The sequence below is a fragment of the Cicer arietinum genome, chromosome 1, assembly GCF_000331145.2.
Source record: "Cicer arietinum cultivar CDC Frontier isolate Library 1 chromosome 1, Cicar.CDCFrontier_v2.0, whole genome shotgun sequence".
Classification (NCBI taxonomy): domain Eukaryota; kingdom Viridiplantae; phylum Streptophyta; class Magnoliopsida; order Fabales; family Fabaceae; genus Cicer; species Cicer arietinum.
The window spans coordinates 30,126,602-30,140,365 of NC_021160.2; the positions used below are offsets into that span (position 1 = coordinate 30,126,602).

At 33.1% G+C, this 13,764-nt stretch overlaps 1 long non-coding RNA gene across 1 annotated transcript; it reads right to left on the reverse strand.

The window, feature by feature from the left end:
• Nucleotides 1-5,189: 5,189 nt before the first annotated feature.
• On the reverse strand, nucleotides 5,190-6,482 carry LOC113784251 (uncharacterized). The gene is made up of 3 exons (XR_003470267.2): nucleotides 6,373-6,482; nucleotides 6,143-6,267; nucleotides 5,190-5,517 (listed from the first exon to the last, which is right to left on the reverse strand). It is a non-coding gene; the product is annotated as an uncharacterized lncRNA (long non-coding RNA).
• Nucleotides 6,483-13,764: the final 7,282 nt, after the last annotated feature.

Below are 13,764 nucleotides of genomic sequence, written 5' to 3' on the forward strand. Positions count from 1 at the left end.
AATAATAATAATAATAATAATAATAATAATAATAATAATAATAATAATAATAATAATAGAGTCGATCTGTTTACCATCAATAACTTCACCATATCGTGAAAAAGCTTCACTCAAACTTTGCTCATCAATTGAATACGAAACACCTGTAACAGACATATGTTAAATACATGGAATTGGATTAAGTGGAGTTACAGCTGGACGCTGCATGATTTAGTAGGATAACACTCCACCGCCTATCTTATTGACATTGAAAAGTATTGGTGTTAAATTTCTTCAACTTCGACAAACAAAATATTGCAATTAAATTTCCTTATATTCTTAATACAATATGTTACATTGTTTCAGCCACAACAATAAGATAATATACACTTACTATTCTTCCATATTTTAGCAGAATAATATTAGCATTTAGCACACAGAATTGGAGATTATTGGCTTAAACTTACCTCGACTTTCTTAAAGATAACAACATGTGTTCATTAGTTGCTGAATTTTTCCCATATAAACACTCCATTGCGGCATATGGTGTTGTAATGGTGGGACTTTCTCTGAAAATTTAAGTAAACTCCAAGTCATATTCAACTATTCTCCCATTCTGTTGTTTAGAACACTATTTCAACAATGTAAACTCTAAGTCATATTCAATCATCACGGATTTACCTAAAGTTAACAACGATAATATCTTGACTCATACAAAAGCCAATTTTCAAACATTGCAACAGGTTGACAGAAACAGCTCACCTTCGAGGGTATCTTTAGAGCAGCTTCATCGAGGGTATCAACAATCAGGGGTCTTAAACCGTCCTTCAATTACGAATCAGGCTACAGGTTGACAGAAACAACTCACCTTCGAGGGTATCTTTAGAGCAGCTTCATTGAGGGTATCAACAATCAGGGGTCTTAAACCCACCCTTCGATTACGAATCGGCAGATATGGGTCGGGGGAGAAAGGGGGAGGCGGATTGGGAGAAGAAGCAGAAGATGATTAAAAAACGATTTTGCATGATCTGGATGGTCCGGGGAGAGAGGGGGAGGAGGATTAAAGATATTAGGCATTGAGAGCAGGATTGATATTGATATATAATAGATTAGGATATTACGGATTGAGAGCAGGATTAAAGGATATTAGGGATTGAGAGCATGATTGAGGAGAAGGAGAAAGAGCAGGATTGAGAGCATGATCGAGGAGAAGGAGAAACATACTCTCAAGAGGTACACATCAGCTTTTTGGCTGATGTGGAAGATATTTGTATACATGGCTAAAATACGTTGAGGTGGCACTGGGAGTCTATTTTAAATATATATAATAGACTTGAATTGCAAGAGGAAAATCCTTACCTTAGATGTTTTCCTTCCAAGTAACACGTCTTAAGCCCGACGAGTTGAAGACTAAGAGAAAGGTCTAAGCTCTTGACATTGAATTTGTACAAGTTTTCTTCCTTTGATGAAAGAAATGAAAAGACTTTTTCAAACAAAAATTACTTTGAGATGATGCTAAGAAGAAGGAACTCGAAATTTAACTTGAAGATTGAGGTGACAGTGTATGTGGACGTGAGTTTTCGAAAGGAAGAAGGATACTTTTTTTCTTTTTTGTTCTTTTGTTTCTAGAGAAAAGTCAGTGGACTAAGAAAACAAGAATTAATGTGGAGAAATGAACATGAATTTACATGTACGTAGACAACATCTTTTATGTTTTTGTTAATTGCCATTAACCGAAAAATTCTCGAGGATTATTTTTGTAATAAAACAAAATCATCATTTTGGTTGAGGATTATTTTTGTAATAAAACAAACTCATCATTTTGGTTATGTATAGGGACTAAATTTTTATCATATATAAAGATGATATTTTTGTTCTCTCTTGATAGAATAAAAAGAACAACCAACCTCATATTTAATTTGTAACCTCCATTTCAAAATTGAATTATAAGTGGTAAGGAAAAAAGAGAAGAGTAGGTACATGATTATATTAATGTGGAAAAGTTCATTCTCTCCTCTCTTAATTGGGTTGAGACAAAGACATCAAGACCATCATTCTTTAATTGAACATTTAAAGAATAGACGAAGACATATTTTTTTTATTCTAGGATAGATGTGCCAAAAATATTTTCTTGCAAAAGCACTCATTTATCTGAATTAGATAATACCAACTCCACTATTTCCTAGTCCAATCCCTTTTTTGGACCAACATACACCAACAATTCATATAATTTCTATAAATTCTAATTTAAATAAATTATTCAACTAATAGCTTCGTCCAAAATATAATAAATCAATCAAAGCAATTAATTATTAAACCAAAAATAATACGAAAAAGAAAGATATGTGCTAATTGTATATAAAAAGTTAGAGGGTGTGAAAATACTTACCCCCTTTAAAATAGTTTTGTCTCCCTATTTAAAAAGTCGCAAAAAGGTCATGATAAAGATCCCTCAACTTCTTTTTCAATTCCTATTTACCATCTCCAGACCCCTGATTCCAGATCACCTTAACTAACGAAACATTGTTGCCTTTCAAAAGTTTGGTAGTTATCTCTCCAATGTTCATTGATGGAACTTCAAAGCAAAGGTTCTCCTTCAGTTGAATCTCATCTAGTGTGATAAAATCTGATGGCTCAATCATACTTCCTCAATAGAGAAACGTCGAACACATCATACAAATTGGCCAATTTTAGAGGTAAAGCAATTTGATAAGCTACAGGTCCCACACGTTGAATAATTTGATATGGCCCAATAAAATATTGAGTAAGATTCTTAGACTTTAATTCCCTACCAATTATTGTAGTTGAAGTTGCTCTCAAAACTACTTGTTCACCCTCATTACACTATAGAGGTCGCCACTACGGATCGACATACTCTTTTTGTTAGCTTTGTGTTGTCTTGATCCTTTCTTGAAAATCTTCTGTGTGGTCTATTGAACCAACTCTTTCTCTACAATCAAACTCTCACCATTTTGGTACCAACAGAATGGAGTATGGAACTTATGCCCTAACAAGGCTTGATACAGTTCCATCTCGATGCTCGCTTGATAACTATTGATATAGGAGAATTCCACCATAGGTAACAAATTATCTCAGCTTCCTTAGTTATCTTGCAAGAAAGCCGTCAACAAAACCTCCAAGGTTGGAGTAGTCCTCTCCTTTTGTCTATCAGTCAAAGGATGGTAGGAAAAACTCAATCTCCCTTTTGTACTGAAAACCTCATTTAATGCTCCCCAAAAGGGAGAGGTTACTTTGTGCCGCCTAACAATCTCATTAATATAAACCTCTACTAGTTTAAGCACATTAAAAGTAGTTTTCACATGTAATAAGTGAGAAAACTTCATTAATCTGTAAGCCTAAAGTCCATAGATATATTATCCCACTTCCATTCTTGCACGTCTAGTGATTTAAACATCCTAGTCAGCTTCTTTTTTTCAACCTTAGATTTTTTGCAAGTTAAACAATATGCTACACACTCAGCTAGTTTCCTCTTCATCCATAGCCACCAAAATATCAACTACATATTCTGGCACATCTTCGTAGAATTGGGGTGAATACTCAGTCTGCGCTTATGAGCTCCATCCAAGATAGTCTTTCTTAACTCTACATTTTTTAGTACACAAACACATCCATTTTATCTCAAAATATTGTCTACAGCTACTCTATAATTTGGGTGCCTTGCCAATGTCAATCAATTTCCTTTTTCCTTTAATTATTTCATCATTCTCTTAGAGCATCATGATTTCTTCCTCGAACTCATTATTCACAATAATCACCCCCACAATACATATTTCTTGTAGACAGATACATGTTCAGGTATACATCTTTTGGCAAAAACAATTGCATCCAAGTCTATGTCATGTGTGGGATAAATGTTCTCGTGCACTTTCATGATGCGACAACCAATCGATTCCAAGGATTACTCCCAAATTGTTGAGGGGAATACAAATTAAATAGACAGTAAATTCCATGTCGAGGACAATCAAAGTGCACTCTATAATAACGTATTTCTCAAGGCTCTACAGATTCCTTGATTTCATATTTTAGGCCGTTCTGAAACCCCTAGCTCATGTATTCTTCATCCTTCTAGTCGCGGAAGTAGCGGAAATATTTGGCTAGCGACTCAAACTTGGTCGTGTATTCAGCAACAATCAAGCTCTCTTAATAGATATTGAGGAATTAGGGGTCTTTCTCAGCCCTGGTGCTTTTCGTGAATTAGGAGTACCTTAAATATTTTCTTGATATCTTGTAACCAAAGTTCGACCTTATCAAGGTCATCCTCCCTATTGAATTTTGTCCCTTATTGTTGGCGGATTTTAGTCAGTCCTCTCTCTACCTCAACATCCTTCTAAGGATTCATGCCTTGGATTAATTTTGTCACGTCGCTTCATGTCTGGGAGTAGATGTTGGGTAGGAGTTATTCGAAAAGCTATTTAACTTCCTACAATTTTTCGAGGTTACAAATAACGCCTTACGTAGTTATAAAGTTTTTAAAATGAAAAAATACAGAAAATTAGAGTTTTATTAGAGCTGCACCATGTATCTTGCTATTTGCACCCATTATATCTACAAATATAGAAGAAGAAAAAACACAATCATCTTCTTCCATGTAACAACATCAAAGGCTCTTGCATAAAAATTACATTATTTGTATTTCTTTACCATTTTAATCAATTGTAGATCTTTACTACAAAAAATCAGCAATTGAATTCGTATTTGGCATCAATTTCATCAATCGTAGCTTTGATTCGTCACAAACTGGTCTTCTTTACTGAAGTTCTTTGACTAATAATTCACTAATGCAAATACTTGAAATTTGGTGAGGTTAAAAAAAGAATTAGAAATTTTTATATGGTAGTGTTAAAAAATGAATTAAAAATGAATTTGAAGCTTTGATTTGTTTTTGAAGATTGTGTAGTAGTTGAATTATTGTAGAATACTGTTTTTGAAGTATTTTGACTCTATTTGGTTATATCTATACTTTCTATGGTTATATGATGTAAAATGGGATGAATGATAAATACTTGCATTGCACTGTAATTGATATTGTATGTGTGAATGATGTAGTATTGTTATTTGTGAGTTAATACCGTACATTGATGAAGCTTGTGTATTATAACGATGAATTTTGAATATAATATATGACTATGGAAATATGGAACGATGATGTGTACTTGATGACTTATAATATTTCCACCCTTAGACGAATGTCATGAAATGTATATTGTGGTTAATTATGGAAATATTCCATGAAATATCACACACCTATTCTTAAGTTGTCCTAAGTCCACAAATTTTTTTATCATAAACAAGATACAATCGAGAAAGAGAGAAACCTAGCCTTATTCTTTTTTCATTCTTCACTTCATCACCATCATCGCCAAATGGAATTGTAATATTCTTCCTTCCTTCTAGTATCATCTCGAGGGAAATTCCTTCCAACTTTCGTGGAATATTTCAATAATTAAGCACTTAATCTTCATGAGTTAAGCTTGACCCTTCGCTTAGTCTTTGAATTGTGGGGCTTAAAATATATCACTATGAAGGAAAACATCCAAGGTTAGGGCTTTTCCTCTTGCAATCAAGTTATACATTAATCTTTTGTATGAGTGGTCTAATATATTTATTCTTGAAATTTTGTGTTATTATGTATTTAAAATTTTATGGTAAAAATGGTACGTAACTTTAAAAAAAAAAAGTTTTAGTGTTTTTATTATATTTTGTATGATGCTTGTATAAAGGAATAACTTTTAGTAGACATGTAAAAAGGAAAGGAATAAATTTTTACAAAAAAATATAGATAATCAAGTCATAATAAAAAAATTAATACTTTTGTGTATTGTAAAATGTAAGATGTCTCTATGTATGTGACTAATTTGTTAAAATGATGATATTTTTCTCGGTGAACAATTGATGAAAAGGTAAATGGTGCTACTTGCGTTCTGATATTTAAATGTTATAATTTAATAATTAATTCTTCAATCGTTATAAAAGAAGTGATTAATTTTCTAGGATAACTATATTGCCACGTAGATTTTCTTTCAAAACAACATTATCCGTATTGTTTTACAAAAAATTGACATTATTTAGTTAATGTCTTGGATCAAAATTCAAATTGTTACAAATAATAAGTTCTTTTGTAACACGTAAAATAAGTTTTCACCTTTACTTTAGTGTATCAAGCTTGCAAATAGACCCGCATATGCAGTTCCGATGAAAACAATATCCTTTTGTAAGGAAAACAAAGAATAGCACAAATCTTATCTTCATCACATTTATAAGCAATTCCTATGATGTAAAACATAAGATAGGAGGGATATTAAAATAGGATACTAACAAATCTTGTATTAGATAAAGAAATTTATTTGAAAAGGATTAGGGGAAAAATCTCACCGGCGCTTACATAATTTACTACATAAAGTAAGGAAATAAATAAGATCAAAACGCGCGTAAACAAATTTGACAATTTTAGTCATATTTTTTGTCTTATTCTTGTAACAAACATGATATATTTGTATCTATTTATAATTTTTTTTTTACTCAAATTGAAATGGAAGAAAACAATTACAAATATTAAAATTATTTTACATGAAACCTTGTTTTGTGTCAGTCCCTTTTGGAAAATCAAACGAGGTTGTAAAATAAATAATTGTTATTAACATTTCATTTCATATTAGTTCTTTTATAACTTTTCATGATAGGCAAGGGAAACACACCACAACAATAATCTTAAAGTACTATTTAACGTTTAGAAGGCTTTTAGAAAGGACAATAAACCAACAAGGTACTAATATATTAATGCATAAACTTAAAGTAGAATATGGTAAACGTTAATCTATATAAGCACAAATAATTATATGATTTATTCCACATTTTCACCATCATCAATTTTGCTATTCTTATTTTTACTCACTCCATCTCCGATTATGTGTCTCATTTGCGATATTTATTTATTTGACGAATCATCTGTAATATTTTTATGTCTCAAATTATTTGTCATTTAATAGTTGTAGTAATAATCAATATATATCTAGAATATAGTAATAAATTTATACATTTTATTATGTCAAAAGCAATCGTTTAATATATCATGAATACAAACTTAAAAATCATTGTAACGATATATATAATAAATAGTATACAAGCATCCTCTAATGTACATAATTAAAATCAGATTACAGACTTAAACAACATCACTATAGAGCTCTATCTTATGTTTCCTGAACTCACAACCTCAATCCCTCTTATATGATATATTACATAGAAAATAAGGGGTGAGATAATAATATCAGTGAGTTTTGTATAAAAAAAAAAACAAAGGGCAGTTCTAAGACAGTTCTAGGCCTAATATTTAAAATTTGTTCTTTTTCTATAAGAAGGAAAAATGCATTCTCTTTCTTTTCTTGACTTAGAAAAACTTTTAGGTTTTCATCTCCTTTTTTCTTGACCATAATTACCATATCTTGTATATGCAATACATAATGGACATCTTGTATGCAATCCGTAATGAATATTCTGATCATATGTATGAAATGCATATCATGGATGCCAAACATATTACACCATCAATCAAATGTAAATAATTAATTACATCCAACATCATTATCAAGTAAGCTGAACTTATAACTATGATTCTAGTTAAACATCATAACCATATTCAAATTAGAGGCAGTAATTACGAACACGTTCGGATCAAAGGCAACAAGATTAGAGGCACATTCTGATCATAAGCATCATAATCGAGTCATATTTGGATTTTACATTTTTTATTTAACAGATGAGAAAAATGATTAATCCACTTATTCGAGTTTCAGACCTATCACAGATTATATCAATGAGTTTAATTTCTAATTTGTGATTCTATTCTTATTTGACTATAAAATTGATCAAACAAGCATAATCAATCCTATGTGAATTTGGTTTCTTTGATTGGATTAAGCATCACAATCATCAAAAAATTACAATTAACGAAATCTGTAATTTAGACCCAGTAAAATTCGGAATTGGTCTTTTCTTCCAACACAAAATTTGTAGCTCGGATGTTTAGCTTTCCAACGCCTGATCATATGCACCAATCCGATATCCGGAGCTCAAGTTATGACCTACAGAGCGAGAAAGAGTCAAAATACAAATAATAAAATTAAAATACAAATAATAAAATTATAATTCAAATTCGACCCAAAGTTTAGAAACAAGCTAAAAATATTAATCTAAGCTATAAAGAGCTTTTAAAATACCAAACTAAAAATCTAGAAACATGTGCCCCAATGCTATGATCAAATTCCCCCACACTTAAACTTTTGCACTCCGAGCAAAACAATGCATGCGATTCCAAATATTCTTATGAATGCAAAGTGGTGAGAGAAAAAAAATATTTCTAACTTACGGCAATCATGAATAGTTTTGTTATCACAACCAAGGCAAACAAGAGGACAAGTTAACTAAAGAATGCATCATAAGTATTAGAGTCCTCCCAGGATATAAAATTCTCTCAAAGTGTTTGGGCTACTGTTTACACTCAAAGCACATCATGAAATCTAGCACTAGCATAGGCTTGACAAGCCTCTATAATCTATATTTGAAACACATGCAGATAATGATTCAAAGGTCTTTATTTAGGCTGTAACGTGGCCAGGGTAAGGGTGAGATAAGTCTAAGGAGACTAGGGCTGAAAATCAAAGAGGATACATGAGTAATGATTAAGAGAGAAAAACAACATCAAGAAGTAACTCAACAAAACATCATTGACTTTTATTTTCACATTCTCTTTGCTCACAACACAACCATTTTTCCTCATATATATATATATATATTTTCATAACCCTCAAATTTAAACAAACATGTTAAGCACACATACACTTATGTAAGGAAAGACTCATTTAACCCCAAAGATTGAGTCAATTCATTGTTTTTCACTTTTAGGCTTGTAATGAGCTATATAACAAAGAATGGGGTTATTAGACTCAAAGTGGCTTAAATAAATGAATAATTGTAGGGTAGGCTTATTTGGCTAGTAGCTTAATCACAAATAAATGTCTAGATCATTTCAATATATGCATGTGGACAAGAGTCAAGTCAAGTTCTAGCGTAACAAGCAATCATGAGTGACTTAACACACAAGAAAAAAAGATAGAAAAATATATTCCATTCATAATAAGGCTCAAAATTCTCACAAAGGTTAATGACTTATTACAAATGATACACAAAATAGCATTTTAATCCAATTTATTTTACCAAGAATGCAAAAATAATAACCAATCATGTCAGTCCAAACAATTCTCAATATTTACAACCATAAAATCTGATGATAAAACATGCAGTACAATGTCCATTTTTATTTTTTTTTTATTTTTCTTTATGTTTCTATTTTTTTATTTTTATTTTTTTGAAATATAACAAAGTAACAAGTATAAAATAAGAGTAAAAAAAGGGAGCTCCATGTTTAAACTTCAGTGTAGGTGGGCTTTTCCAAGGAGAGTTTATCTATGTTAGCATCTTTAAGCACATAGCTCTCATAGAATAGCTTGATGCGTTGTCCATTTACTTTGAATATTTTCTCGGTGTTTTCACTTTTTATTTCCACTGCACCATGAAGAAAAATGTTAGTAACAACAAAATGGACTATCCTCTTCAATCGAAGTTTCCCAGCCATAATTTTCAAACGGGAGTTGATCAATAAAACGTTTTGGTCAATGGAAAATTTCTTCCTAGAAATCATCTTATCATGAAAGTTCTCGTAAGCTTCAAGTATAAGTTCTTCAAGTTGTTGCCATGGAAGCTTTCTCTCCAAACCTACTATCTCCATCTCATGGTTACAACTCTTGACCGCATAATAAGCATGGTGCTCTATTTCCATTGGGAGGTGGCATGCCTTACCAAACACAAGTCGATAAGGGGACATCCCTATTGGTGTTTTGTAGGCTGTTTTATGAGCCCAAAGAGTTTCTTCAAGTCGGTGGCTCCAGTCTTTCCTGTTTGGCTGCACCATATTTTCTAAGATCTGTTTGATTTCCTTATTTGAGACTTCAGATTGCCCATTAGTCTGGGGATGATAAGGTGTAGAAACTCTATGCACAACCCCATACTTCTGAAGCAAAGCGTCAATGGTGCAGTTGCAAAAATGAGTGCCTTGATCACTTATGATGGCTCGGGGGTATTCCAAATCTACAAAAAATATTTGATATGATAAAACCTTTAACAACTTTAGAATCATTAGTCCTAGTGGGTATTGCTTCCACCCACTTCGAAACATAATAAACAGCTAGTAAAATATAGACATAACCAAAAGATACAGGAAAAGGGCCCAAAAAGTCAATGCCCCACACATCAAATACTTCATAGAAAAGCATAGGTTGTTGAGGCATCTCACTCGTACGAGTGATTGTTGTTCCTGCTCTTTGGTACTGTTCACAAGTTTTGTAAGTCTCAAAAGCATCTTTAAACAAAGTGAGCCAAAAGAAACCCGAGTCTAAGACTTTTCTTGCTATCCGTTGAGGACCAAAATGTCCTCCAGTTTGAGAGGCATGACAAAAATGAAGAACGGATTAAGCCTCATGGTGGAAAACACATCGCCTAATCACCTGTTCACTACATAATTTCCACATATATGGATCATCCCACACATAATATTTGGAATCACTTTTAAGTTTGTGTATTTTTATTCAAGATGCATCTACAGGAAAGACTCCAACAACTAGATAATTAATTAAATCAGCAAACCAAGGAGTAACCTCACGCAACTGTAGCAGTTGCTTATCAGGGAAGTCGTCTTGAATGGGGATGGGGTCTTCATCCATTTTTATTCTGCTCAAATGATCTACCACCAAATTATCAGCTCCACTCTTATCTTTAATCCCTAAATCAAATTCTTGGAGTAACAACATCCACCAGATCAATCTCAGTTTTACTTCTGGTTTCTTCAACAAGAACTTTAAAGTTGTATGGTCAATAAAAACAACTACCTTCGAACCTAACAAATATGATCTAAACTTATCAAGTGCAAAAATAATAGCTAAATGTTCATTTTCAATGGTAGTATAATTAGCATGTGCAGAATCTAAAGTCATTGAAGCATAATAAATAACATGGGCAGGCTTACCAACCATTTGTGCAAGGACTGCTGCCACTGCATAGTTAGATGCATCACACATAATTTCAAAAGGGAGGGTCCAATTGGGTGGCTGAATTATGGGAGTAGAGGTCAGTGCCGCCTTTAAGAAATTAAACACATTCTTGCATTTGTCATAGAAGGTGAAACTGACATCTTTTGGCAGCAAATTTGACCGCGGAAGAGCTATCTTGCTGAAATCCTTGATAAAGTGCCTGTAAAAACCTACATGGCCAAGAAATCACATCAATTTTGGTAGGATCCACTTCAATCCCAGTTTTAGAGATCTCATGTCCCAAAACTATGTATTGTTCAACCATAAAATGACATTTTTCATAATTCAGCACAAGGTTAGTTTCAATACATTTATGCAAAACTCTATCTAAATTGTTCAAGCATGCATCAAATGAGGAACCATACATAGTAAAATCATCCATGAAAATTTCCATACAATTTTCTATCAAGTTAGAGAAAATACTAATCATGCAGTGTTGGAAAGTGCCAGGAGCATTGCATAGGCCAAGGGCATCCTCTTGTAGGAAAATGTGCCAAACGGACAAGTGAACGTGGTCTTTTCTTGGTCCTCTAGTTTAATATGGATCTAAAAATAACAAGAAAAACCATAAAGAAAACAATAATGTGACTTACCAGCCAACTGTTCAAGCATCTGATCAATGAATTGTAAAGAAAAATGATCATTTCTAGGTGCCTGGTTTAGTCTCCTATAATCGATGCATACCCTCTAGCTATTCTGCCATCGTGTGGGGATAAGTTCATTATTTTCATTTTTAACCACTATGAGTCCAGTTTTCTTAGAGACTACCTTCACCGGACTCACCCATTGACTATCTAAGATGGGTATACAATGCCTACTTGTAAGAGCTTAGTCACTTCTTTTTTTACAACAACCAAAATTAATGGGTTAAGTCATCTTTGGGGATGCCTGATTGATTTTACCCCGTCCTCCAGTAGTATCCTATGCATACACATGAATGGGCTAATATAAGGAATATCAACCACGCTTCATTCGATTGCCTTCATGTGTTTTCTCAAAATCTACAACAACTTATCTTCCTGTTCATCTTCAAGTTTGGCTGAAATAATCACATGTAACTTGCCACTTCCTTCTAAATATGCATATTTAAAATTTTATGGAAGTGGTTTAAGCTCTATAGTCGGTATTTGTTCAATGGAAGGTACAACACTAGTGGTCGAAGCTAAGTCTGCAAAATCAATTATGTTAGTAGAAATATCAATATCAGCACAATGATCCACCTGCAAGGCAGCCTCGATCTTAACACACAGAGCAAAATTGAGTATCTGTATAGAATTCACAAGTATAAGTATCATCAAAACCAAACAATGAAGGAAAATCAGTAGCAAACACATCGGGGTAAGTGTCATCAACCAAATCAATAAGCAATTCAATTTGAAAAATAGAATGCTCTTCCATGGGGTGTTTCATAGCATCAAAGATGTTAAATTTTACAATGCTATCCCCAAATTCCATGGATAGAGTTCCAACATGCACATCAATTTTTGTTCTAGAAGTTTTCAAGAATGATATGCCTAAGATGATAGGCGCCTTGTGGGACTTATTCTCTCCCTCCATGTTCAGAATGTAAAAATCTGCAAGAAATATCAATTCATTAACTCGAACAAGTACATCCTCCACAAGCCCAGCGGGACAGACAATGCTCCTGTTTGCCAATTGAATGGTAACAAATGTACTCTGTAAAGGTCCAAGAGCAAGAGAGTTAAAAATAGATGTAGGCATAACATTAATAGAAGCTCCTAAATCAAACATAGCATTTTCAAATTGACTATTGCCTATGGTACATGGAATGGAAAAAGTTCCTGGATCTTTACATTTCTAAGGCATGAGTTGAATGAGGGCTGAAACATTTCGCCCCATGTTTGCTCTTTCATTACCTTTTAACCTTCTCATGTGTGTGCACAAATCTTTTAAAATTTTTGAATATCTTGGAATCTGTTTAATTGCTTCAAGGAGGGGAATGTTCACTTCCACCTTCCTAAATGTATCCAAGATCTCGTTGTCTCTATCTGCCTCGTCCATTTTCTTAGTCTTCACTGCCCTTTGAGGAAAAGGAAGTTGTATATTTTGCTCAACATTCACAGTTTTAGATATCAAAGTGTCCTCAACAACCTTGTTATTTTTCACTGCAGAGTCAGGTACCTTTGGTATTTCAACAGCATTCCCAGACCTCAATGTAATTGCACTAACATTGGGAATATTTGGATTACTACTGATTGTGCAGGCAATTGGTTTGACCCCTGAGTCTATAATTGATGATTGAAGTGGCTAGTTGACCAATCTTGGTTTCCAAATTTTTAATGGTGGAATATGTTCTTTTTTGAAATTGGAGATTTTGGACATCCATCTGCTTAATGATGTCCTCTAATGAAGGTGCATTGTTTTTCTGTTGTGGAATATTTTGCTGTTGTTGCCTAGATTTATTTTTCCAGTAAACATAACGGAGACGTTAATAGACGCCAATAGACACCTCACGAACTTCTTTGAATTATGTGAAACAATGAAAGTGGAGGGTTGTTCTGAAGAAGGAAATAGATTGAGATTATTTCCATTATCATTGAAAGATGATGCTACGGAGTGACTTAAGTTCTTAGAACAATACTTTCCTCCAGCTGTGTTCGTT